This window comes from Amblyomma americanum, chromosome 5 (genome assembly GCF_052857255.1).
Source record: "Amblyomma americanum isolate KBUSLIRL-KWMA chromosome 5, ASM5285725v1, whole genome shotgun sequence".
Classification (NCBI taxonomy): Eukaryota; Metazoa; Arthropoda; class Arachnida; order Ixodida; family Ixodidae; genus Amblyomma; species Amblyomma americanum.
The window spans coordinates 53,392,590-53,404,298 of NC_135501.1; the positions used below are offsets into that span (position 1 = coordinate 53,392,590).

The 11,709-nt window shown below is 42.5% G+C and overlaps 1 pseudogene; it reads left to right on the forward strand.

The window, feature by feature from the left end:
- On the forward strand, positions 1-11,456 carry LOC144133877 (uncharacterized; annotated as a pseudogene).
- Positions 11,457-11,709: the final 253 nt, after the last annotated feature.

Here is an 11,709-nt window from a genome sequence, read left to right on the forward strand (position 1 = left end):
ATGGCCCCCAAGGAGAGGAAGAACCTTGATGTTCATCCAAGAAAAGAACTGACTCCAGAAAAAGTCAGCGTTATGGTTGGTACGTGAAGTTCTGGCCACCACAGCCACAGGGCTGCTGGATTTCTAATTCAGCAATTACAGCTTTTCAGATACACTCACTCAACGAGGAAGCATAAAACAAATCGACGTGGCAAGCCCAACTGCAAACCTGCCAACAATGCTTTCGGAAAAAATGCAAAACACGCGACAAAGGAGGAAGCGAAGGGCCGTGGAAATTTAAGCATAAGCCAATAAATTATGAATGCGGCCAGCATTCCTATAGTTTAGATTTAGAGGATCTGAAGTCTTATTGTTCCATTCCACTTTCAAAATAAATCCAACCATTTGCATGTGGTTTAGGTAGCAAGTGGAGCAAGTTGCAACTGTGACCAATTCGAAGTGGTTCATATAACAGGTACCATTTAGAAGTGGAACCACTTGCAAGTGCTACTTGTTCTATAAGCCACTTTGAAGTGGGACCACTCTGAATTTTCACCTGGGCAGATTTGATATGACAAGGCTGCTGGGGTGCTCAGTGAAAAGCACGGTTCATTACTCCACGCGATGTTAGGAAACAAACAAGCAGTGGAACAAAGACTATCACTAAATGATATCCGCATTTATCGGCATACTTTGAAAACTAAAACACCGACCAGGGATGCTCTCTTAACATAACGTTTACTTTGCTCTATTTTTACATTCAGGGATGTAACATCGTGTGTTTTTTTTTTTGTATAGCGATTGGAATGAACTGACTTTGAAGCCACGTTTTCCAAGAGAATATTTGTTAGAACTCCAAGTGGGTGGTTGCGTGCCTTAAGGGGTGTTGGGGTGAAGGCGTGTATTCGTAATATATTTCTCAAGTGTGTGAAATGCTGTACTCGTCCCCATCCTTCTAATAAATATGGCTTTAGTGATTGCGCACAAAGATAGCCATTCTCATTATCGAAGCCAGCACGTCTTCAAATAGGATGCTAATTTTGCCGGTCGTGCCAATCAAAAAGTTATGCTTAATTGAGACTGGGATTCGAAAGCAGTCTTTCATTTTCAGCATCCTGGCATAGAATAATTTTGTGCTTTTGAAGTAAAGGCTTTGTCTTTAACTTCAAGAGGTAATGTTAACATTCCAGTGCCGAAAAAGACTTTTTAATGTATTATTTCTGGCTTTGTTTGTGCAGGCATCAATAATTTTTTCTGCACTAATTGGTCAGAGTTGCTCTAGACCCTTTCAGATAGCTTCTCTACACAAGACCTCACCCAGAAAATTTCTTCATGCCTTGAAAGCAGCAGCGTCGTGTACATTTACTGATTAACCACAAAGGGCGGACACGTCGCATACCACGCTCTCAGCAGCAGTGACCCCTTTTACAGGCGCAGCTATCACTGCTAAAAAAGAAAATTCACTTCATTCCAAAGAAACGACAGAGCACTTTTTAATGTGACATTTTTTCCATGGGACCAAGGAAAACTACTGTCCGCTTTCATTCATGCTCTTCAAGCCGTCCGTAAAAATATACCGAAGATTTGATCGAAATCTTGAATATCGACCTGCAATCCTCATTTGTCTTCTCTAATGAACGCAACTTGTAGGCATGCATACTTTATGCTAGACAGGAACCTTAGGCCTTTTAACTTTCATATGTACACCACAGAGGTGGCTTAGTCGTTTGAGCACCCGCCTCTTATGCGGGAGGTGCGGGGCTTGATCCCCCGTGCCGCCGGGTACTCACCAGTGATACAATGGGTACAAGCTTTGCCCTGCCTGGTGCTCAACTTGTTTAGAGCAAAATGCTTAAGAAATTTGTTTTTGACCCCACCTTGAGTAGATGACCAAAGATATACCCTCATGGTCCGATCTGAACGCAAGACTTGAATGCATTTCGCGTTTTGAAACGAACTCGTTAGTTTCGTGGAGCAAGAGAATTTCGTCTTTATTGCTGATTGGAATACGCCACAAGATGTGATTAACTGCCGAGATTGCCGTTCTGCACGGACGCGAAATTTTTTGCGGGAGAAATACCCATTATGCTATACATACCTGGAAACCAACTGAGATTTAAAGTACACATGTAATACGCCGCTGTAGCCTCAAAGATATGTCAGGCGCATCGTATTCGTGGCGTGCCTGGAAAGATATTCATATGCGTGAACATACCTTTCTCCTGACCTCTCGCATCTTGACCAGAAAGTTTCATTCTGCCTATTTTTCTTGTGAATTCAAATTTTCTTTTCTTTTGGTGGTAGTACGAGGTACTCTTTGGTGTCCAAGGCCCAGAGAAAGCAAGAACAAAGTGCTCAAGAAGCCAGCACCTCTTAACGATGCTTAGTCGACAAGTGCCTGCCTCCATGAATGGAGAAAAATTGTTTATTGTAGCGCAGGAAGCAACTGTACTCGTGTCGCAACTATGATCTGGTATTCTAAAGCCTTTATTTATCACTTTAAATTAATATTCAAGTACAACCTAGGTGTGCCTTCGGCTTACGTACCTTGCTTTATTAACTTCAGCTGCGCCACTCAGCCATAAAGTTAGTTCCCAGACGCGTAAGGTGGCCGACCGTCCTTGTAAATAACTAAGTGTGTACGCAATACTTTTCTAGGACATAACAGAGAAACAAAAATATTAGTCTATTCAATTTATGAGACAGCCCAGGCTACTTCTCCACTGTACAGACCAGCTACAATACTGCACAAGTAATGGAGAACATTGGTTGCGCAGCCCAGGCAGTCGGGGTCGCAATGCAGAATTAATGCCGGTTTCCGTCCACTGGATATACGAACTGAATCCTACACACGTTTCGACATTACTGTGTTATCTCGTGTTATTATTACAGGACGACCCATCCGATTGTAATTAATTTAAATGCGTGCGACGCATGCGGTGGTACCATCAGGTGCCGAGGCGATAGCCATAGTCTGTACGAATTATTAACACTTTGTTTCCACCAAACAGTACCTCGTACTAGCACCAAAAGAAAATAAAATTGGTATTCACAAGGAAAATAGGCAGAACGAAACTTGCTGGTCAAGAGGTGAGAGGTCAGGAGAAATGTGTGCTCACGCATATGAATATCTTTCCAGGCGCGCCACGTACATGATGCGCCTGACATATCTTTTAGGCTACAGCGATGTAATACTTGTGGTCGACAAGTAGTTTAAATCTCAGTTGGTTTCTAGGCATGAAAAGAATAGTGTAGCATTTCTCCTGCGAACTTTTTCGCGTCTGTACAGAAAGGCAATTTCGGCAGTTAATCACATCTTATGGCGTATTCCAATCAGCAATAGGGACGAAATTATCTTGCTGCACAAAACCGACGAGCCCGTTTCAAAAGGCGAAATGCATTCAGGTCTTGCGTTCTGATCAGACCGTGAGGAGATCCCTTTTTTCTTCAACTCAAGGTGGGGTCAAAAACATATTTCTTAAGCATTTTGCCCGCAAGAAAGCGAGCACCAGGCAAGGGAAAGCTTGTACCATTGTATCCCTGGTGAGTACCCGGCGACACTGAGTGTCAAGCCCCGCACCTCCCGCATAAGAGGCGGATGCTCAAGCGACTAGGCCACCGCTGCGGCGTATATATGAAAGTTAAATGGCCTAAGGTTCCTACCTAGCATTGTATGTGCACGCATACAAGTTGCGTTCATTATTGAAGACAAATGAGGTTTGCAGGTTGGTATTCAAGATTTCGATCAAATCTTCGGTATATTTTTACGGTCGACTTGAAGAGCATGATTAAAAGCGGACAGTAGTTTTCTTTGCTCCCATGGACAAATGTCCTATTAAAAGCTGCACAGTCGATTCTTTGGAAAGAAGTGAATGTTATTTTTTAGCAGTGATAGCGGAGCCTGTAAAAGTAGTCAATGCTGCTGAGAGCGTGGTATGCGACATGTCCGCCCTTTGTGGTTCATCAGTAAATGTGCACGACGCTGCTGCTTTCAAGGCACGAAGAAATTTTCTGCGTGCGGTCTAGTGAGGAGAAGCTTTACGAAGGGCTCTAGAGCAACTCTGACCAATTAGTGCAGAATCAAATAAATTATTGATGCGTGCACAAAGACAGAAATATTACGGGAAAAAAGTCTTATTTGGCACTCGAATGAAAACATTACCTCTTGAAGTTAAAGAGACAGCATTTACTTCAAAAGCACAAAAGCATTCTATGCCAGGATGCTGAAAATGAAGCACTGCTTTCGAATCCCAGTCTCAATTAAGCATTTCTTTGTGAATGGCACGATCGGCAATATTGGCATCCTATTTGAAGACGTGCTTTCTTTGATAATGTGAATGGCTATCTTTGTACGCAAACACTTAAGCCATATTTCTTAGATTTGTGGGACGAGTACACCATTTCACACATTTCAGAAATATATTACTAGTACACGCCTTCACTCCCACATCCCTTATCGCACGCAACCCCCCACTTTGAGTTCCTAACAAATATCCTCTTGGAAAACGTGGCTTCAAAGTCAGTTCATTCCAATGGCTATACAAAAAAAACACTCGATGTTACATCCCTGAATGTAAAAATAGAACAAAGTAAACGTTATGTTAAGAGAGCATCCCTGGTCGGTGTTTTAGTTTTCTAAGTATGCCGATGAATGCGGTTATTTAGTGAAAGTCTTTGTTCCACTGCTCGTTTGTTTCCTAACATCGCGTGGAGCAATGAACCGTGCTTTTCACTGAGCACTCCAGCAGTCTTGTCATATCAAATCTGCCCAGGAGAAAATTCAAAGGGGTCCCACTTCAAAGTGGTTTATGGAACAAGTAGCACTTGCGAGTGGTTCCACTTCTAAATGGTAGCTTTTATATACACCACTTCGAATTGGTCACACTTGCAACTGGTTCCACTTCCTACATAAGCCACTTTGAAATGGTTTGGTTTATTTTGACAGTTGAATGGAAAAATAAGACTTCAGATCTTTGAAATGCAAACAATAAGAATGCTGGCCGCATTCATAATTTATTGGCTTAGGCTTAAATTTCCATGGTCCTTCGCTTCATTCTTCGTCGCGTGTCTTGGATTTTTTTTGGAAAGCGTTGTTTGCAGGTTTGCAATTGTGCTTGCCACGTCGATTTGTTTTATGCTTCCTCAATGAGTGAATGTATCTGAAAAGCTGTAATTGCCGAATTAGAAATCCAGCAGCCCTGTGGCTGTGGTGGCCAGAACCACACTTACCAACTACGAGGCAGACTTTTTCTGGATTCAGTTCTTTTCTTGGATGAACATCAAGGTTCTTCCTCTCTTTGGGGGCCATCCAGCCACTATATGTGCGACATGCAAAACTTCAGAGCCCCATAGTGCCTGAGCGGTGTCTTTAACGACAAGCTTTGGCTTCAAGTTTTTTTACAGGAAGATGTTCTCCCCTTGGCCTCACTTATAGTCATACCTTTTTTTCAGATGAAACTGCAGAAAGAGCGAAACTCTACCACTGCCCCCAAACAATGTAAAGCGGGGTAAAATGTACGCTTACCCTTCCGTTTCCACATTCAGCGAAAACTGGCCTTTCACGACTGCACGCTGCAAACATGGGAAAGTAAATTCTACTGCAATGTTTCTACTACAAGATGTACCACAGAGGACTAAATGCATCTGGCACAAATTTCTCTCTAAATGTGTTAACCTAATAAAAGGCTATTTAAAATCTAAAAGAACAGGCAGCAAGTGTCGTAACTGTCCAACCTTTATCTCATGGTGTTCAACCTTTATCTCAAACAAAGTATTACCTGAGCTACACTGGTGCGTTGAACTGACATTCGAGTCGAACGGCATTCGAAACTTCGAATGGCATTCGGACTGGACGGACCCGCCCGGTGCTACACGACTATTCTAAAAGCATTCGAAAGCTTCAGTATTCTGCCGCCAAGCTACAGGGGAGCTGCTGCCGTCAAGTTTTGTTTTAAACAAATATAGCAGCAACAATTAATTTGTATAGTTACAGTCCGCTATAAAATTGCTACTTTTAAAAGTAATGTGTCATTTCTAATAAAGTTCCCAATTTATTCATTACTAAACTTCTCTGTTCTAACAGAGGCCCAAGCCCATAGCCCTGCCATTTTTTGTGTGCGGTCTGTTGGCTATATTGGGCTCTATCTCCTGCGTGTGTCGAAAAAAACGAAGTGCAATAAACTTCACTGAATAAAAAAAAAAGCTCACTTAAAATATACACACAGACGCACAGATGCACACGCACACAAAATAAAAAGACAAAACACAGCAAAAGCAACAGCACAAAGTGAAAAAACTGGCACTGGTCCAAAATGGCTGCCTTTCTTTCGTACGATGGGTTCCAGAGTATGTGGAAAATATTTGCTTGCTAACAAAACTTCTGGAAAAGATCCGTGTAGTGTATATAAATAGTATTTAGAATTTCATCGTTTAACGAACGAATTTGCTCTTCAAAACTTATGCTGCCACCTAAGGCGCGAAGAAGCTGCGGTAGAGAGTATAGTCGCGCTTGCGCCTCGAAGGCATTCCAAAATCTCGAATGTCTCCGTGGAGCCCGTCGACTCGAATGTCATGTGAACCGAATGCCGTTCAAAAACGTCGTGTAGCAGCGCAGGTTTGGCAGTTGAGTCGAATCACATTCGTTTGGAAGGCATTCGAAACGCCCGTGTACCATAGGTATAATATATTGACCAAGAGCGCGTGGCTGCTGGTTTTGCAACAGTGTGTTGCAGTCTCTGGCCACTGGAGTCTGGTCAACCCTTGGCACTTCGTTTTACGTGCCTGCATATTTCAACATATATAATAAATTTCACATGGCAAAACTAATAGTAAACTAGATCTGCACAATCATTCTTGAAAGAGTTTTGTCTCAGTGGGCAGCTGTCAAAATGCTGGGTAACATCCGAGCCTCCTTGGGAATCGCACTCATCGTGGTAATCATCCATGACATTTGACATGTAATGCACTGTTAGCACCAAATCAGAACCAGCATCTTTTAGCGGACTGCTTTTACTTGGTCTTAAACTATGGGCAAATTTACTAAGCCATTACATGCTTTGAAATTAAAGTAAATCCATCACTGGGATAAGGAAGGACTGAATGAATTGAGATTGGCTACCTATACCTAAGCTGCAACCTTCATGACGTGTCTCTCCGGCTTCGCTAAGCAGTTTTTGTCGCCATATTGCTTTAATACAACTATGCTTCCTTATTCAAACGCTTCATCGTCTTTCCTCCTAGCACAAATATTTAGCTTTTTGCTTTAGCCTTTAAGATTCGGTAACATTGTTAGCAATTTATCTTTGCAATTTGTCAGTATAAAATGCTACCAGCCCATTCCTCATGGCTGCAAGCAGAAGTTAACGAACTTCATTTAGCTTAAGTCAAGCGAAGAGATTTACGGTGTATGGGGGTTTTAATGTGCCAAAGTGACTCGGGCTGTGCGGAACGCCATATTGAAGCGCTCCGCAAATTTCGACCTCCTGGGGTTCTTTAACAAGTTTCTGGTGTAGCAAGAGCAAGTCACCATTTAAGAATAGAAGCTCTCTTAAAGGTACTTTCATAGTGGTCATGCTAGTAACAAGGCTTGAATAAAATGTGCACCACTAGTTTATTATTTTATTTGAAACTAAATCGATGAGTCAATTTACCATTGTCGAAATGCACTCCGGTCAACGGCAGGACGCTCACTGCCCGTGTCTCACACATTTGCTTCTTGCCCAGCGCTTGCTCCACAAGTAGCTTGTGCACTAAAACGTAACAGTAAACTTAACTAAACAACACTTGTTGACAAAGGAATTCTCCAAAAAAATGCTCATATAAACTTCCACTTCCGAAATGCACACGCAAGTTTTCACCATCGAAACAAAAGTAGAAGCCACTTAACAGCAAGCAAACTCAACTATGTGAGCAAGGTACCGTCAACCTACTTTCAAGAAGCTTCCCATCAATGCATTCTTTCAGAGACTAATTATGCTTTGAAGCTTCGCATTCTCTTCGCACTTTTTCCTGTAGCGCTGTCTTCAGAGCCTTGCATACCGCTTAGCAAGCACTAGCGTTGACTCCGCCACAATATATTCATTACTATCGCTGCTGGCTGACGAATGTCGGCATTTCTTTCGAGCCTGAAAAATAAATATACCTGTTATGAACAGAACATAATAAATTTGTATCCGGGTGTACTTACTGCAGGACGGCTGGACGCTTCTTTACGTTTCCTTTTAGCATCTTGAAGCTCTTCCTTCAGAATGTGTGCATAGGCCTCTAACTTTGCGGCCTGCTGCTGCTCTTCCTGATTCTTTTGTTCCCGAAGCACGGTGAATCTCTATTAGATCTCTCCGCAATCTACATGGCGTTTAAAATATACCCGCTTCTCCTTCCGCAACCATGGCGCGTGATCGCTGTCGCTCGCATCCACTTGGTACTCGGACACTGGAACTCTTGCATATCTATCTCGTTTTATTGCTGCTTTTTTGCAGTCCTTCTTCAGTCTATGCAAAAAATCGATGCCGCAGTTGGTGTTAAACTGGAGGTGATATAATAAGTTGAAACAATTTTAAGAAAATAAATTTCCTTACCTGTCAACTTAAAAACTTGTTCCGAATAGTGGCCGGGGCTTCCTTTTTCCGGGTCATGCCAATAGGCTGAACAGACAAACTTGGGATCGAAGTCCGCGTCTTTTCTTTGCAGCGGTTTCAAATATTAAACCATTTGAAATCAAAATACCAAATGCTTGATTTTGCTGTTCATATTTTACAATGTGGTCACATACTATAACCTACTACGTTTTAAAAACAAAATTTAAAGTGATTTAATTGAAAAACAAATACTCTTATCGGTCCCGAATTACTACATCTGTTTCATTAACGCCACATCAATCCAATAAAATGCAGACTTCTGTTGAACTTGTCTTTTCGCGGCTTAAGTTTCTCTTTGGTGTTTTTGTTTTGTTGTTGTCTTGTTGTTTTGTGAAGGCTAGTTAGAATGATACCTGCAAAAAAAAAAAACGCAAGGCACGGAAGCGGTATCTAGAGCCGAATGCAACGGTTTACAAGGCCATTCTGAGGTCGACGGCGCCTAGATTTATGACGGAAGAGTGCACCAGTGCGACTACCTCAAGCACGCAGGCTTCGCCCTCGGGTACTCGTGGTACTGCCTATTTGTAGCATGATCTCTTCAGTGAACTGGAGGATTTTGTGGACTGTACAGATGAAGATCTCGACTGTACAGATGAAGTTCTCGGCGGTACAGGTGACGAGCAGCACGACACAGGAAATTTCGGATCCAGCCATTCGCAAACATATTCCGGAAGAGTGTTCATTGAATTCGCGAGCCCGCTAGGAAACGAAACTTCCTTCATTGTCGGAGACGCTCTCACTTTAATAACGGATTATGCTGTTGAAGAATGCCTATCATGAGGAAGCATTAAAAGATTGCTGAGACTACAAAACAAGTTTTTGTAACAAGCGGTCTTCCAGACAGCAAATATTTTTTCCTGAAATTCGCAGGTGCTTTTCCCGATGACATTACTTTTCATTTTTATTGCCCAACATGTAAAACTTTCCTCGCAACTACAGCAGGCAACCTGCAAACAAGACAGGGCATCTCGCCAGCGTGTTCTGTGTGTAGAGAACAGTATTCTCGAAGGAATTTAATGTCAAAGGGCAGTTACTTTGTTGTTCTGCCCTGACGGCTCATCTAGACTCAGTTCTCACGGACGAAACTGTGCCGGAAAAACTGGCGGAATCCTTGGAAAACCTCAATTAACCCCACAAGACAGTGAAATCGAAACCCGAATTAACTCATGGAGAGTTCTACCGAAGCAGCGCGCTAAACTAATTTGTGATCATCACGATTTAACAGCATCCTTAAATGCAGATGGCAGTCTGATTTTAAAATCGGCAAACTATGCCATTTCGCCAGTCCAGGTAACTATCAACCGGCTGCAAACATTCCTACGATGGCAATCGGTCATTCTGCTACTTTGATGGCACTGCAGAAAGCAAGCGAACGTGACATTTCTTCTCCAAGCCTTATGTGTTCAGATGGAGAGAGTGGCCCAAGAAGGCTTTACTTGGAAGGCTAGGGATGGAGCAGTAAAATCCAAGGTGACTTTCTTAAGATTCTTCTTCCTTACGAGAATACAAAGTACTGTTGTCTAAAAATGCAAAGGGCGCGTGTTTGCGATTCCTCAACGCATATAGCATTGAGGGCTTGAAAAACCTATGTTTTTATTCAAAATTGCTCAGGCAACTCGGCTATGATTGAAAATATATTGTACAAAAGCTGCGTAAAAGTTGGGATTCTTCTGAATGGTGTGCTCAAATCTACTTTGCCTGACATCATACTAATATATTTATGTGATAAGAAATGATGTGGGCAGTGACATGCTTTTAGGAAAATGATTTCCTATATTCATTTTGTACTGTCTTTGATGCGCTGTTGACCCACTATGATTTATCTTCCAGGTGTACTGCACTAGCTGTGTGGCACATACTCCTGAAAGGAGCAGCAATACAGAATGTCCTGCAGTACAATGGATATTATGGCTGGTCATTGTGTCTTCACTCAGGAGTTTGTGTTAATAACAAGCTAAAATTTATTGTGATCTCTCTAGCATGCTTTAACTGGCGGTCTGATTAATTTTTCGGGGTGCATAAAATATCCAGCCTCCGTGGGTGTCATTGAGTCCGTACAGAGCTGCGAATGCTGCAAGACACGAAGAAAGCTTCATTACCAAGCGCGCACTTCGATGTGCAAAGGCTCCCTCGACTTTTGGTAATGTGCCAGGGTTTGATACAGTCTGAAGTTTAAATACAGACTATGTGCACTGCTTGGTGCGACTCGGCAGTTCACTGAACTCTGGTTGTCGGGCGTTGGTAAACAATATTGGAGACCCCACACGGGAGTCCATAGTAAATGAACGACTCTGCGGTCTTAAGCCACCCCAATGTTTCAACAAGCCTCCACGCGCACTAAACACCGCAAGTATTGAAAGGCAGCTAAGTGGCAGTGTCGGATTTTTTTATTACTGCCTGCCTTGCTCGCAGATTGTGCTGCCAGAGCTGTACTAACAACATTACGAACTTTTAAGTTCAGTCCTAAATATGCTGTGCAAGACATCTGTAACTGCTGAGGATGCCGATGCCAGCACTTCGAAGCTTACAGAATTTGAAGTACTGACTGCATTCCTGTATGGCAGTGCACAAATGACGTCAAATGTGCGCACTGCTGCACCTCCCGAAAGGTGTGTTGCTTCACGGGCAGTTGTGGGCACTGTTGTACTTGACATACGAATCCAACATGGGCAATTTCCTCAAGCTTGTGCCTTGTTCAAATAGAGTGCCTCTCCTAGTTTTGTCGCATGTCTTAATTCGAAGCACTTTTTTGTACTTTGGAGTATAGCCTCAGATGAAATAAATTCGCAAATCCAGAGAAACCAGGTGCATTGCAAACTCTCGGTAAACCAAAGCCAGTAAATGAGTACCTTTGCGACATTGTCAGATGGCTCATTCGTGAAGCAGTTCCCCAGATTGTTAAGCATGACAGAGTTACATTTGCCGGTTACACTATTCATAGCATGCAGTACGTAGTTCGTTTAAAGCGGTATTCAACAACATTTTAACTGGGGAACGTCTACTTCAGAGCAGAGATTATTCTGTCGTTAGCTACAGTGTGTATGAAAACTCGTATAGATATGATGTCATTGACTTTGGAGACTCAAGTGATTTG